This window comes from Pan troglodytes, chromosome 23, assembly GCF_028858775.2.
Source record: "Pan troglodytes isolate AG18354 chromosome 23, NHGRI_mPanTro3-v2.0_pri, whole genome shotgun sequence".
Taxonomy (NCBI): Eukaryota; Metazoa; Chordata; class Mammalia; order Primates; family Hominidae; genus Pan; species Pan troglodytes.
In genome coordinates this window covers 35,194,471-35,213,381 of record NC_086016.1, presented here as the reverse complement: position 1 = coordinate 35,213,381, position 18,911 = coordinate 35,194,471, and the positions used below count along the sequence as shown (strand labels likewise).

The 18,911-nt window shown below is 45.3% G+C and overlaps 1 protein-coding gene and 1 long non-coding RNA gene across 2 annotated transcripts in view; one reads left to right on the top strand and one right to left on the bottom strand.

The window, feature by feature from the left end:
• The window catches only part of LARGE1 (LARGE xylosyl- and glucuronyltransferase 1), an 851,853-nt gene that overhangs the window by 805,388 nt on the left and 27,554 nt on the right, over positions 1-18,911 (top strand). The window lies entirely within an intron of this gene.
• Positions 6,956-8,637, bottom strand: LOC107970234 (uncharacterized). The gene is made up of 2 exons (XR_001712665.4): positions 8,356-8,637; positions 6,956-7,373 (listed from the first exon to the last, which is right to left on the bottom strand). It is a non-coding gene; the product is annotated as an uncharacterized LOC107970234 (long non-coding RNA).

Genomic DNA, 18,911 nt, shown 5'->3' with positions numbered 1-18,911 from the left:
TATATCTTCAGCTCTCGTGGATTTTTATTTCCTCTGACCAATTTTAACACCTGCCCTCCTGACATGATGATTGATTTTCCCAGCAGAGAAGACAGAGACAAAGAGGACTACGGTTAGGGGTGGTACTTCTCCTGTGGGCTTTTTGTACCAGACTAAAAATAGCTTTTTCACACATCTGTGCTGCTTGCAGGCTTTTGTTTCCTGACCCTCTTCAAAAGGACTCCAGCCTGCTTGCCCCACCTGTTCACCATTTGGACACATTCTCTTTGTGTCCTAACTCTCAGAAGAGCTCACCAAGAGAGCACATTGACCTCTTTACACAACAACCCTTCCTACCTCTCTCTGTCCTTCCTCACCAGGACCATTTATACCTTTTAAAGAAGATTTCAGTCTTGAAAAGGGCCTTTTCTGGCACTCACTGTCTATTCACTTATTTCATTCATTTAAGCAGCATGCCCCGAATGCGCCCTGTGATATTTGCCAACATGACTTCCACTACTAACAATGGTAATAGTCGCTTCCATCTTGCCAGCGCATACGATGTGGCAGATGCTGTGCTATGCGCTCTATATGCATTCTCTCGTTTAATCCCCTAAAAACTCTAGAATGCACATACTATTACTGTCCTCCATAAACAATGGGGAAAAACCTGAGACTTAACTCAGTGAAGGTTAAGTAACTTAACTGAGGTTAAGTAACTTCCTTGAAGCCATAGCAAGTGGCACAGCCATCCACTTTTCTCGACCCCACTTTTGTCTCTCTGGCTCAGGCCGCCACCCATCCTCTGGACTAGTTCATCAGCCTCCTAACCGGGCTGCCAGCTCCAGCCTTGACCCCCTGCAAACTATTCTCTACACAGGCACAGTAAAGTTTTAAAAACACATGTCAAGCTATTCCCTTGCTTAAAACCCTTCAATGGCTCCTCCCTTCTCTTGGGATAATGTGCTAAGTCCTTATATGGCTTTGAACCCTCAGATCTCGAGCCTTCATTTATTTCCCATATTCTACGTTCCAGCTATATTGGACTTTATTTGTCCCAGGCCTTCCACTGTCTGTTCCCTCAGCTGTAACACTCTTCCTTGCTTTCCACTGTCATTCCTGGGAGAAAATAAAGGCATCTCTCTTGCTTCCCTACACCATAATTCCTCCAAAAGCACATAAATTCCTCAGTAATTTCATGCATTTATAAGGTTTCTATTACATCATTTATTTCATCACAACCCCCTACAGATGAGGGAGCTGACCTCAAGCAACCTTCTCAAAATCAGAGTTCTAGCAAGAGGCAGAGGTGGGTTGCAAATGCATATGTCTCTCTGACTCGACACTGTGATCTTTCCTCTGATCTTTGTTGCCATGACGTTTTTTGAGGTTAAAAACAACAGTAGATAAATGAGTCTGGAGGGGGGGAATTGTCAGTGAGGCTGAAATTAATCCAATCAGCGAGGGGAAAGGAATCTTATCCTATGCCTTTGGGGGTGGGAAGGTCAGGAGTTGGGCTCCAGCTGCAGAGTGGGTTTCTGCTTTCCAAATTAGGGTCTTTTCCTTGCCTACCTTTGTGTGGCTATAATCATAGAAGCTGTTTTATTAACACCCTTGGTAAAGCCAGCAAGATGATACATCCTTAGCAACAAAGGGTTAGCTGGGGCCAGTCCTACGGAGTCAGAGTCTCACAAGGGACACTTGCAGGAGAGCAGAAAGGAAATCCACCAAGGAAGCGGCGATCCTGAGAAACCAAGGTTCCAGAAATGGGCTTCAGAGGATTCTTACCACCTCTCCCCCATCTCTCCTCAACCCAGCCCTCACCCATTCACTTGGGGAAATTAGGGAGGTTTGATAATAACTACAACCAGCTCCTCCTAATTAATTGCCAGGTCTCAAAAGTCACTGGTGCCTAGTGGTATGATAAAAGGCTTAGTGTCTTTTATCTGTCTTGGGCCCCACCCAGTTTGGCATTCTTTAAAGCATGCTCAACACACATCATACAGCTTGATCTTTATATAAGCCTCCTAAAAGCAGAGCTTTTTTGTTTACCTCTGCCTCACATGGAATTTTCCCCTTTGTTGTTTTTATTATCTAAGCAATACATATTTATTATGAAAGAAATAGGCCAACAGAAAAACAATGACTCAAACCACCATCAGCTTGGCATTGTGACTGATGACCAAATCTGCCACTGTAACAGAATGCCAAAAACCTCCTGCCAGATGGTAAACAACTAGAAGAACCAAGTCTGCAGCCGTGCATGGTAGGAAGGCACGGATTGGGGAGTAGCCCCAGTTTGGACTTGGACTTGGAACCAAATTCCGCGCTGTGCGAACTGTGCAGAAATTCTTACTCAGACTGTTGGAACAATAAGGACATCTGTTGGCCCACATAGCAGGAAGCTTCAGGATTGGCTTTATCCAGTGGTCTCCGTGATGCTCCTGGCCATTCCCACCGCTGCACCAGTGTCACGCACAAGCTTCTTGTGAGGTGGCTGCAGCATCCCCAGAACTCATATCCACACACAGCAATGTCAGAGGATCAAACTGGCTCCTGCTGATGCTTTCTCCAGAGAAAGAGGACAATATCTGCAGAAGCCCCAGAAAATTTCCCCTTGCACCTTTTTTATTCAAACGTACGCTCATTTCTGAACTAATCCCTACAGCTGGCAGGATGCTCTGCACTAATTGGCTTAGGCCTGAATTCTCCCACTGGAAATGGAGATGTGATTTCTGTGACTAGCTCACATTAATCAGGCCCCACCCCTGCAGATGGTGTGGGGTAGACATTGCAATGTCAATAGCAATTGTCTGGCCTTGAACATGTTATTTAACTCCTCTGAGCATCAGTGTCCCCACTTAGAAAATGGGAATAGTCAGACAGTTTTGGTGGTGGACAGTATCTGAGATAATTTATGTGAAATGACAAAATTCGATGCTGAACACTTAGGGGATGAGTAAGCGTGTTAGTTCACTTTGCGTTGCCGGAAAGGATTCCCTGAGACTGGGTGATTTACAGAGAACAGAGATTGATTTGGCTCACGGTTCTACAGACTGTGCAAGAAGCATGCTGCTGGCATCTGCTTCTGGTGAGGGCCTCAGGAATCTTACAATTATGGCAGAAGATGCAGGTGGAGCAGGTGGTGTCACATGGCAAGAGCGGGAGCAAGAAGGAGAGGAGGAGATGCCAGGCTCCTTTAAACAACCAGATCTCCAGTGAACTCAGTATTGCAGGGAGGACACCAAGTCATTCTTGAGAGAACTGCCCACGTAATTCAAACATCTCCCACTCCCACTAGGCCCCACCTCCAACATTGGAGATCACATTTCAACATGAGATTTGGAGGTGGCAAACATTGAAACTATATCCATAAGTGAATAAATGTTTGATAAAATCCATTAATTAATTAATGGTAACTTTAGGTAGCAATAAGCAAATAAAGGTACATCTCCTCATCCCCTTCTGGCTGGACCTTTTGGCAGGGGATGACTTAAGAAGATCCTTGAATCAGGCATGGTGGTGCATGCCTGCAGTCCCAGCTAGTCAGGAGGCTGAGACGGGAAGATCACTTGAGCTCAGGAGTTCCAGGCTGCAGTGTGCCATGATCATTCCTATAAATAGCCACTGCACTCCTGCCTGGACAACAGAGCCAGATCCTGTCTGTTAACTTTTTTTTTTTAATTTAAAAAAGAAAGTCCTTGAAACAGAGTTAAGCATGTCAAAAGTTTGCCAGAGAAAGCCCCAACTTTAGCAACCAAACCTGGCTTGTTAGATGGTAGAGAGATGGGGCTCTGTGTTGAGACTTCCTGGGTTTGTTTCCAGAACCTTCAAATTACTGGCCAGGTGACCTTTGAAATGTGACCTCCTCTCCCCAAGCCTCAGTTTTCTCCTCTGTGAAATGGGTCAATAAAAGGCAACCTTCATTAAACACAATGTATTGGACAGACATTATTTTAAACATTTCACAGGTAGAATTTTATTAAATCCTTTCCACAACCTCATCAGCTTGACACTTTTATTACCTCATTATAAAGATAAGAAAACTCGGTCATGGGGAGATTAAGCTACTTGCCTAAATGTGGAGCCAGGACCTTAACACAAATAATCTAGCTTCAGAGCATGCATTCATAATAATTAAATTCTACTGCCTCTCAGTAATAATAGTAGACACCTCAGGGGCTTTTTGTGGTGATAAATGACATAATACATATGCAATGCTCAGGAGGCTCAGCAACAGTAGTATAATTGCTAATAATAATATTAGTAATTATTATTATTACTATGTGGAGGTAAATGATGTTTCCACATATGCTCAAAACTTCCACCCCATTGTCAGAAAAATCTTCGCCATAGAGTTGATGTACTTACAGGATTCTACTAGTTCCCCTGTTTCCAAAGAAAAACTTCAGCTTTCCCTGATTCATCCCCCAACCCCCATCCTTCCTGCCCCACAGTGCACAGGGATGAGGCTGCTCACCCAGGTCTCTGTGACTCTGTTCATGTCATTACTTGTGGTGGAAAAACAGCTCTCTTCCCAGCGTGCTCATGGGCAAACTCCTTTTCCTTCTGCAGAAAAACCACTCCTTCTTCTATGCCCTGGGGTCACTGGGGAGAGCTCTCCACTAACTTGAGCTGTAATCACTTTCAGTTGCACGTGTCTGTCTCCCTCATGGAGATGGGATGGAGCACTATGTTTAGCCATTTTTCTTTCTCCAGTGCTTGATACAAAGCTGGCATATAATATAAACTCAGTGAATGTTTGTTGAATGAATCAGTGACTCACAATTAGGATGAGTACACGCTGAGTACTGAGTGTATATCAGGAAGCATCCTAGGTGCCTTATGTGCTGCATTACAGTTATAGTTACAACGGCACACATGTAATTCAGATGAAAATAGAGGGAATCCATAGAACCTGATTGGTGGTTATATAGCGTTTGCTTTATGAATATATAATGTAGTACATTTTATTCAGTCTTCCATTTGTTTTATTCATTTTCTATATGCATGATGTCTCAAATTTTGCTTATTTTAATTCATTATTCAAGCTTCAAACTAAAAAGTTGATGGCAAAAAAAAAAAAATCCCAATGAGAAAATCATAAAATTAAATAAAGCCTTTAAAAATATTTATTTATTTTAGAGACAGGGTCTTCCTGTGGGGTACAGTGGCACAATCATAACTCACTGCAGCCTCAACCTCCTGGGCTCAAGTGATCCTTGCTCCTCAGCCTCCCTAGTAGCTAGGTCAACTGGTATGTGCCACTGTGCCCAGCTCATTTTTGAAACTTTTTTTGTAGAGACAGGATATTGCTTTGTTTCCCAGGCTGGTCTCAAACTAGCAGCCTCAAGTGATTTTCCAGTTTCAGTCTCCTAAAGTGTTGGGATTACAGGCATGAGCCACTGCGCCTGACTAAATGTAGCTTTTTAAATGATTTTTTTTGAGACAAAGTCTCGCTCTGTAACCCAGGCTGGAGTGCAGTGGTGCGAACGTGGATCTCTGCAGCCTCGACCTCCTGGGCTCCAGCAAGTCTCCTACCTCAGCCCCACAAGTAGCTGGGATTACAGGTGCATGCCACCACTCCCAGCTCATTTTTGTAGAGATGGGGTTTTGCCATGTTGCCCAGGCTGCTTCCAAACTCCTGAGTTCAAGCAATCTGCCTGCCTTGGCCTCCCAAAGGGCTGGGATTACAGGCATGAGCCATTGCATGCAGTGTGATATTTGGAAATATTAAAATATGTCATTAAATCTTAACATTTGTTTTAATTATGGCTTAAAATGCAAATGTCATTAATAAATGTTTTTTAAATGTTTGAAAGACATTTTGGAAGTGCTGACTGTGGTGAATCTGAGAGAGAGAGTATCATTGAAATAGGACCTGAACTCTTCAGTAATGATTTAGTCTCTTACTCTTTTGCATTAGAAGTATTTTCAGTTAAGCGGCCCCCGTCACTGCGTGTGAATGGTTTTTCTCTTAAGTATGGGGAAACTTTGGGATGAAAACCAACCCTGAATTATTCTTGCTGTCTGGGAAAAACTACATGGACATTAAAATGTTAGATCATCTGAAGAAGGTAAATGTTGACCTCTCTAATCATTTCTTACTGACCTCTTTCTCAATAAAACTTCACTGAGAGGGGAAAAATCTATTTGGTTGGTGCAAAAGTAATTGTGGTTTTTGCTATTTAAAAGTAATGGTGTGGCTGGGCGCAGTGGCTCACGCCTGTAATCCCAGCACTTTGGGAGGCTGAGGTGGGTGGATCACCTGAGTTCAGGAGTTCAAGACCAGCCTGGGCAACATGGTGAAACCCCATTTCTACTAATAATACAAAAATTAGCTGGGCATGGTGGCACATGCCTGTAATCCCAGCTACTCCGGAGGCTGAGGCAGGAGAATCGCTTCAACCTGGGAGGCAGAGGTTGCAGTGAGCCGAGATCGTGCCACTGCACTCCAGCCTGGGCGACAGAGCAAGATTCCATCTCAAAAAAAGAAAAAAAAAAGTAATGGCGAAAACTGCAATTACTTTTGTACCAACCTAATGGTAACAGAATTGAATTTCCGGCTAAAGCCCACTCCCACCTGGACTCTTGTGAACCGTTCCTCATTCTGAGCAGCTTGTCCGGATCATTCATTCAGGGCTTAGCAAAGGAGTTTGTGTTGTTAAGCAGCTTTTTGTTTTGTCCACCTTTTCTACTCATACTCTCACCTGCTGGAAAGTGAGTTCCTGAAGAAACCCTGTCTTTTTCACCTCTGTATCCCCAGCCATTTCCCAGATGCCTGGACAGCAGAGGTGCCCAATCAGTGGGTGCTGATTGAACCAGACTCAATGAAGCAACGGCTGCCATAGGCCACATCGGAATTCCTTTCTCCACCGTTAACAGCCCACATCATTTAGGGCCTGAGAGTGAGTTTGCGGAGCTGCCTGGACAAACCAAAAGAAAGCCGGGGCCAGAAAGAAACTCAGACATCATCTGGGCTTACATTTTAATCTTGCAACTGAGAAAAGGTAGACTCTCAGCAGGTAAAGGTATCATTCATTTGACATATCTGGTAAGCAATGAAGTTGAGACTAACCCTAGTGCCACTTGGCTTCCAGCCCAGGCTCCTTCCCCTTTGTCATCAGGCTTTCCTGCTCCGAGGGACGTATGCCACCCCCTTTATACTGGCACAGAACGTTTCCAAGCTGTGAAGCATCGTGCCATCTCCAGGAAGAGGAGCCTGCTCCCAGCCTGGCTTAGGAGAGCTCATTTTTCACTTACAGCTCCTGGCAATAAACAACTCAGGCGCAACGGGATGTTTCTTACAAGGAGCAGCCGTGCAGTGATTGCTCCACTCTGAGGGTCTGACTCAGCCCTTCCTCAGCTTCTGGGCTTATTTTAGCCCCACGTTTCTGGAGGAGGAAACGAGAACATGATCAAGGATGCCGTGGGAAGAGCCTGGGGCCCTCCAGTTCTCTCGGGGAGCCTCGGGAAGCTCCTCGCAGTTCCAGCTACTGTAGAAACTCACAGCCAAGGGCTCCTACAGAATTGGGCTGTCAGCCTGGCCAGCCTGGGCGGGTGGGCCCCGCTGTAAGAAAGCCTGCCATTTGGAAACGAGAATTAGAGCAAAAGGATACATTTGAGGTTGATTATTGACCTGGGAAAGAGTTTCTTTCCCTTCTTTACTAAATGTGGGACAGTAGAAAGAACAAGTCGAGGCCGGGTGCAGTGGCTCATGCCTGTAATCCCAGCACTTTGGGAGGCTGAGGTGGGTGGGTCATGAGGTCAGGAGTTCGAGACCAGCCTGGCCAACATGGTAAAACCCTGTCTCTACTAAAAATGCAAAAAAAATAGCTGGGCGTGGTGGCACACACCTGTAATCCCAGCTACTTGGGAGGCTGAGGCAGGAGAATCGCTTGAACCCAGGAGTCGGAGATTGTGGTGAGCGGAGATAGCACCACTGCACTCCAGCCTGGGTGACAGAGCAAGACTTCATCAAAAAAAGAAAGAGAGAGAGAGAAAGAAAAGAAAAAGAAAGAAAGAGAGAAAGAAAGAAAGAAAGAGAAAGTCTATTGAAGTCCCAGCTTCTATTTATGAGCCATGAAAACGGGCTCGAGATTCACCTTTTTGAGACTGGGAACTGTAGGGGAGGAGCCTTGGGCTGGGTCTTGAAAAGACAAGGGAGGAAGGCAGAAAAGTTGTTATAGGCAGAAGAGGTCTCTGCAAATGCCTGCAGATGTGAAAATGCATAACATATTCAGAGAATTGTCTGGAATGGCCTCAGCCAAGTCAGACAGGGAAGATAGATGGGATCGGTGGCAGCCTCCCTACTCTTCCTATAGCACCTCTTGCATATTTCTGCTCACACAGTTGTGCTTAAATCACTCCCCTTACCTGAAGGCTTTCCCAGTTCTCTCCAGCTACCAACTCTTCCCATTGTCACTCGCATGTACCCCATCTCTCCAATGGAGCATTTCTTGCTGCCCTGGGCCACAAGGTCCCCTCCATAGGCCTCTATCAGCATTTACCTTCAGTGCAGCTCATTTAGCCCCTAGCCCTTGCTCTGTGTGACTAGTAATACTTTCATCTCCAACAGAAACAGAAATCATTCATGTATGAGCTGTCTTATCCTATCTGTCTTTACTCTTGCTCTGTGTTGATTTTCTATTGCTAGGTAACAAATAATGGCAAACTTAGAGGTCCAAAGCAACTCCCACTTATTAGCTCACAGTGGTATGTAGGTCAGAGGTCCAGCAACAGCATTGCTGGGTTCTGTTTGCAGGGTCTCACAAGGCTGAAATCAAGGTGTCAGCCAGTCTGTGTTTCTTTTTGGATACTCTGGGGAAAAAAAATCCATTTCTGTATTAGTCTGTTTTCACGCTGCTGATAAAGACATACCTGAGACTGGGTCATTTAGAAAGAAAAAGAGGTTTAATGGACTCACGGTTCCATGTGGCTGGGGAGGCCTCACAATCACGGCAGAAGGTGAAAGGCACTTCTTACATGGTGGCAGACAAGAGAGAAGTGATAGCCAAGTGGAAAGGGTTTCCCCTTATAAAACCATCAGATCTCATGAGACATATTCACTACCACGAGAACAGTATAAGGGAAACCACCCCCATGATTCAATTATCTCCTCTCACAACATGTGGGAATTATGGGAGCTACAATTCATGATGAGATTTGGGTGGGGGCACAGCCAAACCATATCAACTTCCAAAGTCATTAAAGTTGTTGGCCAAAGTCAGCTCCTTGAGGTTGTAGGACTGGGGTCCCTGTTTCCTTATCAGGGGCTTCTCTTACCTCCTATAGGACACCCACATTCCTTGCCACATGGTCCCCATGGACAGCTCACAACATGGTTGTTACCTCTTCCAGCCCAGCAAGAGCACATCTCTGACTCCTTCCTCAGTGACCAACCTGAGAAACACTTCTGCTTTTAAAGAGCTCATTTGATTAGGTCAAGTGCACCTTGAATGATCTCCCTTTTTTTTTTTTTTTTTTTTTTTGAGACAGAGTCTCACTCTGTTGCCCAGGCTGGAGTGCAGTGGCACAATCTCAGCTCACTGCAAGCTCTGCCTACCGGGTTCACGCCATTCTCCTGCCTCAGCCTCCCGAGTAGCTGGGACTACAGGCGCCCGCCACCACGCCCGGCTAATTTTTTGTATTTTTAGTAGAGATGGGGTTTCACCTTGTTAGCCAGGATGGTCTCAATCTCCTGACCTCGGGATCCGCCCGTTTCGGCCTCCCAAAGTGTTGGGATTACAGGCGTGAGCCACCGCACCCGGCTGAATGATCTCCCTTTTTAAAGTGAATGTGTCATCTCACATAACCTAATCACGGGAATAATATCCATCATGTTCACAGGCCCAAGGATTATGTAGGGCATCTACACTGGGGGGCAGGGGGCGGGGGGCGCGGGAGATCCTAGGGGACGTCCAAAAATTCTGCATACCACAACCTCCAAGATCCTTTCTATGAAGGAAGAAGTTTTTTCTTTCGGGGTCTGTTTCTGACTCTCCCTTGTTATCCAGGAAATGGGCAGATTTCCACCCAGACACAGTGAGAAACGGAGCCAGATTTCCTCTCCCAAGAGATTGCAAGGCGTGGAAAGGGCCGGGAGTACAGGCTTGTAGACAGGGAATGGGGGTGCCAGGTGCAGTGGTTTACGCCTGTAATCCCAGCACTTTGGAAAGCCGAGGCGGACAGATCACCTGAGGTCAGGAGTTCAAGACTAGCCTGCTCAACATGGCGAAACCCCGTCTCTACTAAAAATACAAAAAAGTAGCTGGGCAAGGTGGCAGGCGCCTGTGATCCCATCTACTCAAGAGGCTGAGGCAGAAGAATCACTTGAACCCGGGAGGCGGAGGTTGGGGTAAGCTGAGATCATGCCACTGCACTCCAGCCTGGGCAACAAGAGTGAAACTCCTTCAGAAAGAAAGAAAAAAAGGAAGGAAGGAAGGAAGGAAGGAAGGAAGGAAGGAAGGGGGGCCCAGGTGCAGTGGCTCATACCTGTAATCCCAGCACTTTAGGAGGCCGAGGTGAGCAGGTCACAAGGTCAAGAGATCAAGACCATCCTAGCCAACATGGTGAAACCTCTTCTCTACTAAAAATACAAAAAAAAATTAGCTGGGCATGGTGGCCCGCGCCTGTAGTCCCAGCTACTCGGGAGGCTGAGGCAGGAGAATCGCTTGAACCCAGGAGGTGGAGGTTGCAGTGAGTCGAGATTGCATCACTGCACTCCAGACTGGTGACAGAGTGAGACTCCATCTCAAAAAAAAAGGAAAAAAAAAGACAAAGGAACTGGGGCCCGTGAACATCAGGACTGGAGGAAGAGGAAGGAGAGGGAAACAGTTTGTGGGCAAGGGGATGGGCATGTGAGAGAGGCAGGGCTTGGCTACCATATGAATGGGAAACGGAGAGAAAGAGGCAGGAAAGAATCACAGATTTCATTTCAGGCAAACATTTGGTAGGAAAAAGAATGAGAAAGGAAATTGAAAGGAATAAAACAAAAAGATTTTAAAAGCACTGCTTTCAGTTGTAAGTTGCATCCTTTGGGACATGCTTTGAAAGGAACTCACAGAAACATAAATTTGCTTTGAATAATGTTGGCTGCTTGCTGTCTTTCCTTGAATGTGACATTGTGCAGGGACTGAGCCTGGTGACATATCTTCCTATTGCACATGTAGGTACCTTATCTGCCTGGTTAGGCTACAAGCAGGGTTGCCCTATAATGTCAACTGAAGCACCAAGCAGCAAGGTAAAAGAGAAGCATTTATTTTTATAGAAATGTGTGCCATCTGACATTGTGAGACATCTACTTCATTTATTAAACACAATACTTAGAATCTCATTCCCAAAGACCCACGCCAATGCCAGACATCTGGGAATCCTGTCTGAGAGCCCTTCAAGGTCAGGAACTGTGTCTTGATCATATCTATTTTTCCTAGTTCCTAGCACAAAGGAGATACATGAGAAAAGGAGGCTTGCAATCAAACCTATTTGATTAATAAATGTAATAGCTAACATGAATACATTACTTACAAAATTTCAGAAAGCATTCTAAGATATTATTATTTTCCCGGTTTTGATTATGAAAACTGAGACACAGAGAGGTTAAGTGACTTGCTCAAGTTCACACAGCTGATAAATGCTAAAGCCAGAAATTTAATATAAGCATTTAGGTCTTTAGTCCATGCACCTGCCATAAGTTATGATCATCTAGTAAGGAACGGTGAGGATAATACACTGCAGGCATTCTACCTCCAATGGCAAAATAAGACCACGAATGGATGTGAAAGAAGTTAATGCAGGCCAAGCATGGTGGCTCACGCCTGTAACCCCAGCACTTTGGGAGGCTGAGGCAGGCGGATCACCTCAGGTCAGGAGTTCAAGACCAGCCTGACCAACATGGAGAAACCCCGTCTCTACTAAAAATAAAAAATTAGCCGGGTGTGGTAGCACATGCCTGTAATCCCAGCTCCTCGGGAGGCTGAGGCAGGAGAATCGCTTGAACCTGGGAGTCTGCCTCCCAGGTGGCAGTGAGCTGAGATCGCACCATTGCACTCCAGCCTGGGCAACAAGAGCGAAACTCCATCTCAAAAAAAAAAAAAAAAAAAAAAATAGAAGTTAATGCAGAAGCTCCCTGGGCACCAGGTATTTTCTAGAAGCACTGGAGAACAAGATGCAATCTCTGAGCTCTTGCTACTAAATGGTGGTAGTGAACCAGCAGCATCGGATCACCAGGGAGCTAATTAGAAACGCAGAATGAATGAATCTGCACCTAATGAATCAAACTCTGCTTTTTGACAAGGTCACGAGGTAATACATGTACACATTAAACTTGAGTAGCACCACTCTAAAAATATTACCTAAACCAGTACAGTCCAATAACACTTCCTGCAAGTTGGAAATGTTCTATCTCTACACTAGTAACTAGCCTTATGTGGCTATTACAGTCTTGGGCCGCATGTGGCTACACTCTTGGGCCACATGTGGCTACACTCTTGGGCCACATGTGACCAGTACAACTGAGGAAGTGATTTCTTTATGATATTTTGATGAACTTAGATTTATTTATTTATTTAATTTTTTACTTTTTTTTTTTTTTTTTTTTTGAGATGGAGTCCCATTCTATCACCTAGGCTGGAGTGCAGTGGCGCAATCTCTCGGCTCACTGCAACCTCCGCCTCCTGGGTTCAAGCGATTCTCTTGCCTCAGCTTCCCGAGTAGCTGGGGTTACAGGCATACACCCCCATGCCTGGCTAATTTTTATTTTGTTTTGTTTTGTTTTAGTAGAGACAGGGTTTTGCCATGTTGGCCAGGCTGGTCTCAAACTCCTGACCTCAGGTGATCCACCCGCCTCAGCCTCCCAAAGTGCTGGGATTACAGGCATAAGCCACCGCGCCTGGCCAAACTCAGATTTAAAAATAGCCTCATGTGTCTAGTGGCTACCATTTTAGACAGTACAGAGTCTAGATTTATTGTTCCCCTGTGTGTATTTCTCTGTGATCCAATAATCTCTGTAAAGTTTTATGAAGAGTCCAGTCTTGAAATAGCTGTTATGGAAATGCAGTGGAGGATTTTGTGTCTCTTCCTGACTCGGGCCAGAGCGTCATAGGAAGCATGGAATCACATCACTGAAGGCATTTCATGATCTGGCCAATCCTGTTCCCTGCCTGGTACACCTATGTGCCTCTTCAGCAATCTGTGCATTTTCCTATGCTTACATATTTATTGTCATCCTCTGGTTACTCAACTATATTCAATGCCAACTTCAAGCTGTCCAAGCCCACAATCAAACCTTATTAGGAAGCATAATATAACCCTCAGGATGCCCTCAGCCATAAGTAAGAGGAAAGAAATGTTCACTGGGAACACGCCTTGCCCACGTTCTTATTTTAAATTAGCATCCTCGCCGGGCATGGTGGCTCAAGACTGTAATCCCAGCACTTTGGGAGACCAAGGCAGGTAGATCACCTGAGGTCGGGAGTTTGAGACCAGCCTGCCCACATGGAGAAACCCTGTCTCTACTAAAAATACACAATTAGCCGGGCATGGTGGCACATGTCTGTAATCCCAGCTACTTGGGAGGCTGAGGCAGGAGAATCACTTAAACCCAGGAGGCAGAGGTTGTGGTGAGCTGAGATCACGCCATTGCACTCCAGCCTGGGCAACAAGAGCGAAACTCCATCTCAAAAAAATTAATTAATTAATTAACTTAGCCTCCTCCTCTTCCACACTCCATAGCTATCTTCCATGCCTTATTTTGCTCTGTATCATTTCACACATATTCGGAAGGATACAAAACCTTTTTCCTCTACCCTCCTAGGTTCTCTGGCTGGGACCCTGCAAATTAGACTGACACAAACTAGATTAAGAGGAGAGAAACAGAGTTGATTAACACATGGGAGAAACTTGATGATGGGTAACTGAAAGGGGTGGTTAGAATTTGGGCTTATGTAGCATCTTAACAAAGAACAATAAATTTGTAGAGAAATGATCAGACAAAGGATAATGTTCTAGGCCTCTTAGGCCTCCGAGGTTGGCATCTGTGGGAAGGTAAGCATATGGGGAAACTAACAGTGCGAAGCTTGTTTATTCAGTTCCATCTTGGTTCTCACTTTCTGTCCTCTTCACGGCCATGAAAGTTCCCTGGAGAAGGTGCAGTGTGGGGTGGGATTTATAACAGTCCTCATTCCTCAGAACTTTCCACTTTTAGTTAGAGAGGGCCAGCTCTAGGAAGGCTTCTTTCTGCATCTATTGAATCACAAATGCCTCCAGCTCAAAGTAAGATTTGTGCCAAAAACATACTATATTTTTTATTTTTATTTATTTATTTTTTTTGAGATGGAGTCTTGCTCTGTCGCCCAGGCTGGAGTGCAGTGGCACGATCTAGGCTCACTGTAAGCTCCGCCTCCTGGGTTCATGCCATTCTCCTGCCTCAGCCTCCCGAGTAGCTGGGACTACAGGCGCCCGCCACCATACCCCGCTAATTTTTTTTGTATTTTTAGTAGAGACAGGGTTTCACCGTGTTAGCCAGGATGGTCTCCATCTCCTGACCTCGTGATCTGCCCGCCTCAGCCTCCCAAAGTGCTGGGATTACAAGCTTGAGCCACTGCGCCCGGCCTATTTTTATTTTTTAAGTTTATTTATTTAATTTTTGAGACCGGGTCTTCCTCTGTCACCCAGACTGATGTGTAGTGGAGTGTGATCATAGCTCACTGCAGCCTCAAGCCTCAAGTGATCCTCCCACCTCAGCCACCAAAGTAGCTGGGACTACAGTCATGTGCCACCACGCCTGGCTAATTTTTTTTTGACTTTTGGTAAAAACAAGGTCTCACCATGTTCCCAGGCTGGTGTCAAACTTCTGAGCTCAAGAGATCTTCCTGCCTTGGCCTCCCAAGTTGTTGGGATTGCAGGTGTAAGCCACTGTGCCTGGCTTATATATTTTACTAGCTTATTTGTATGGCCTCATTTCAATAAAAGTTTTATGAAGGTAAATGCTAAGTGTATGAGATAGAAAAATGGACATTCCAAGGGTTTCATGTATCCAGTTATATAGTAATGGCTACCATATAATTAAGTTCTTGATGTATGCCAGAACCATTCAAAGGACTGGACAAACATACCATTTAATTTCCTCAACAACCCTGAGAGAGCTGTGATATTATACCCGTTATTTTAGATGAAGAAACTGACAATCAGAAAAAGTACAACCACTTTCCTCTTATTTGACCTCAACTGTTAATTCTTTAATTAGCTATAGCCATATTAGAAATAATTGGGATAACAAAGGTCTCTTAATAGGGGGCACTGGAGCTGATAATGCTAATATCCAGAGAAAGGGAGCTAATTATCTTGGAAAGAGGTGTCTTCAGAGGCTATTAAGATACAGCACTCTGTACTGACTTATGCTTTACTTGGGGGAAAATCAAATTAAACTTGTCTCTTCTGCTGCTCCTTTTCTCCATATTAATACTTTAATCTGCATGGTGGGTGTTGGATGTGCACCTTACGGCTGTTTATAGCAATTGGTGAAGTACTTAACATTTTAAAGAAATTAACTGTCTGGTGAAGAGGACTCCAGAGGACAGAAGGGCAAGATATAGACAGGATGTCTGATAATTCTGCCATTCTGGGGGAAGGAGAATAAATGGAGTTGCTTTCTCCTGGTTCTCCTCCAGACTTCCTGACCTCTCTCATTTTCTTTTGCTATTGTTTCTTTCTTTGCTAATCCCCTGAATGTAGATGTGCCCAAGGCTTATCCTTGACCATCTCTTCCTCCAGTGCTGTGTTTCCTCCGTGGGCTATCTCATCCATCTGGTGTCTCAGGAGGCAAAGGAAGGGGGCCCAGGTGAGGAGCATAAAAACCCCAAGACACCCAAGGGTGGTACTTAAACACTCACTCCCTCTTTCCTTTTGTGTGTGTGGAAAATCCTCCAATTCCAGCACAAGAAGTCTCTGGGGAGTTATTTGGGGGTTCCCCAATCTTGCCCAGATTAAAACTACAGCCAATCCTCTGCAGTAAAGAACTCAGATTTGAACATATCCAGTCATCGAGTCAATAGACCCAGATACTTTAAAAATGCTCCAGATCGGCCGGGCGCGGTGGCTCACGCCTGTAATCCCAGCACTTTGGGAGGCCGAGGCGGGCGGATCAAGAGGTCAGGAGATAGAGACCATCCTGGCTAACACAGTGAAACCCCGTCTCTACTGAAAATACAAAAAAATTAGCCGGGCGCAGTGGCGAGCGCCCGTAGTCCCACCTGCTCGGGAGGCGGAGGCAGGAGAATGGCGTGAACCCGGGAGGAGGAGCTTGCAGTGAGCCGAGATCGCGCCACTGCACTGCAGCCTGGGTGACAGAGCGAGACTCTGTCTCCAAAAAAAAAAACAAAAACAAAAACAAACAAACAAAAAACAAAAGAACAAAATAAATGTTGAATGCTAAATAACTAATAATTAGCTTCATCAATTACTTCCATGTTTCCTATCTCAACTACCTCGAGAAATTGGGTATTATATCCATTTTTTTTTTTTTTTTTTTTTTTTGAGATGGAGTTTAGGTCTTGTCGCCCAGGCTGGAGTGCACTGGAATGACCTCGGCTCATTGCAACCTCTGCGTTCAGATTCAAGTGATTCTCCTGCCTCAGCCTCCAGAGTAGCTGGGATTACAGGCATGCACCACCATGCCCAGCTAATTTTTGTATTATTAGTAGAGACGGGATTTTACCATGTTGGCCAGGCTGGTCTCAAACTCCTGACCTCACGTGATCCACCCGCCTCGGCCTCCCAAAGTGCTGGGATTACAGGCATGAGCCACCGCGCCTGGCCTGGGTATTATCTCCTTTCTACAAATGGGGAAATAAAACTCAGAGGAAAACAGAGTGGAGGAAGTGGGACTTGTTTCAAAAGAGCCCGTAGGTTAATTCTATGCCTAGACGCAGGAAGTAAAATCCCCACAGCTGTCAAGTGGGAGCAGGATCCAATGATCCTAGGGGAATGGGGGTTCCAGCTGGACTCCCGTACTCCAAAACTCACTGCTAGGAAGGTCCTGAATTAGTCATGAGCACTCTGGTATCAAACACGCGGGTAGGTCTATTTAAAGCTAAGGGGCTCAGGGTGAGCTGAGGACTGCAGAGGACACACTACTGGGAAGCTCAGGCACATTACGGGGAGGAAACGATGGTTGAAGCCACATCTTATTCTCTGTGACCTCCGTGCCTACCACAGGACCTAGCATAGATGGGGCATGTAGCGAATACCTGTATATTGGGATAACTTATTCTGTCTCTCTTCTTTCATTTATTCCTTCATCATTTAATGAGCATTTTTATGCACCTTTTATAGGCAGTGGCAATGCACAAACATGTAAAGCCTAGTGCTGTGGGTTGAATTATGTTCTCCTCCAAAAAGATATTTTTGAAGTCTTAACCCTCCCGCTACCTGTAAATATGACCTCATTTGGAAATAGGGTCTCTGCGTATATAATCAAGTTAAAATGAAAGCATATTGGAGTAGGGTGGACCCTGACCCAGTGACTAGTGTCTTTATAAGAGAAATGAGAGGACACAGTGACACAGGAAAGAAAGCCATATGACAACAGAAGCAGAGGTTGAAGTGACACAGCTGCAAGCTAAGGAACAATAAGGATTGCCGACAATCATCAGAAGCTGGAAGAAGCAGAAAGGATCCTTCCCCAGAGCCTTCAGAGGGAGCGTGGCCCTGCTGACACTTTGATTTTAGCACTTCTAGCCTCCAGAACTGTGAAAGAATAAATATCTGTTGATTTAAGCCACTTTGTGGTAATTTGTTACAGCAGCCCTAGGAAAGGAATATAGACTCCGTGGAGGAGAGAGATGCATGAACAGAACGTTGTAATACGATAAGCCAAGAATAATACAATGCAAAGTGCAATGCAACGCAAAGTGCTATAAGAACACAGGGGAGGCCAGGCGCGGTGGCTCATGCCTGTAATCCCAGCAGTTTGGGAGGCCGAGGTGGGAGGATCACTGGAGGTCGGGAGTTCAAGACCAGCCTGACCAACATGGAGAAACCCTATCTCTACTAAAAAATACAAAATTAGCCGGGTGTGGTGGTGCATGCCTGTAATTCTAGCTACTCAGGAGGCTGAGGCAGGAGAATCACTTCAACTCAGGAGGTGGAGGTTGCAGTGAGCCAACATCGCGCCATTGCGCTCCAGCCTGGGCGACAAGAATGAAACTCTGTCTCAAAACCAAAACGAAACAAACAAAAAAGAACACGGGAGAGAGTCATAAACTCTTCCTGAAGGAATCTCGTAAATGAGGTGGTATTTGAGTAGGATGTGAAAGAATGGATGAGAAGAGTTCATTAATCAAAAAAAAAAAAAAAAGAAAGAAAGAAAAAGTAGAGAAAGGCATTACGTCAAGTGGAGTTGACAGCAAATGCAAAGGACTGGAGGTCTGGGCTCGAGTGGTATTGTCAGAGGATGGCAAAGAATTTTGAAAGGCTGTAGCTAAGGGTGGGCTGGATGTGAGGCTAGGAAGTTTAGCTGAGACCAGAGTGTGGATCGTGTAGGAGCCTGATTGCCAGGGGAGCTGTTGAGAGGAGTCACAGAGGGAATTGGAGTTGAAAGGGAGGCAGGGCCCTGGTAAATAGATTACTTAGTGCAACGGTCCGTGCAAAAGATGGGGAGCCTCTAATGAGGACAGTGGAGAAGAGGGCTCGATTTGGCAAAATGACCAGCCCTCGTCATGTGCCAGATACGCCTTTTCCTCAGCTCCTTAGCTCCCATATCGAAATGGTTATGTTGGGGCTCAGAAAATGATAACCCTGAAAGAATGGTGCTTTGAGCTCAGAAAATGATTTCCCAAAAGTATGCTCAATGCAAGCTGAGCACTTTGAACTAAAATAGGAAGGCTTTAGAAATTGCCTTAGAATAGCCGGGCAAGGTGGCTCACACCTATAAT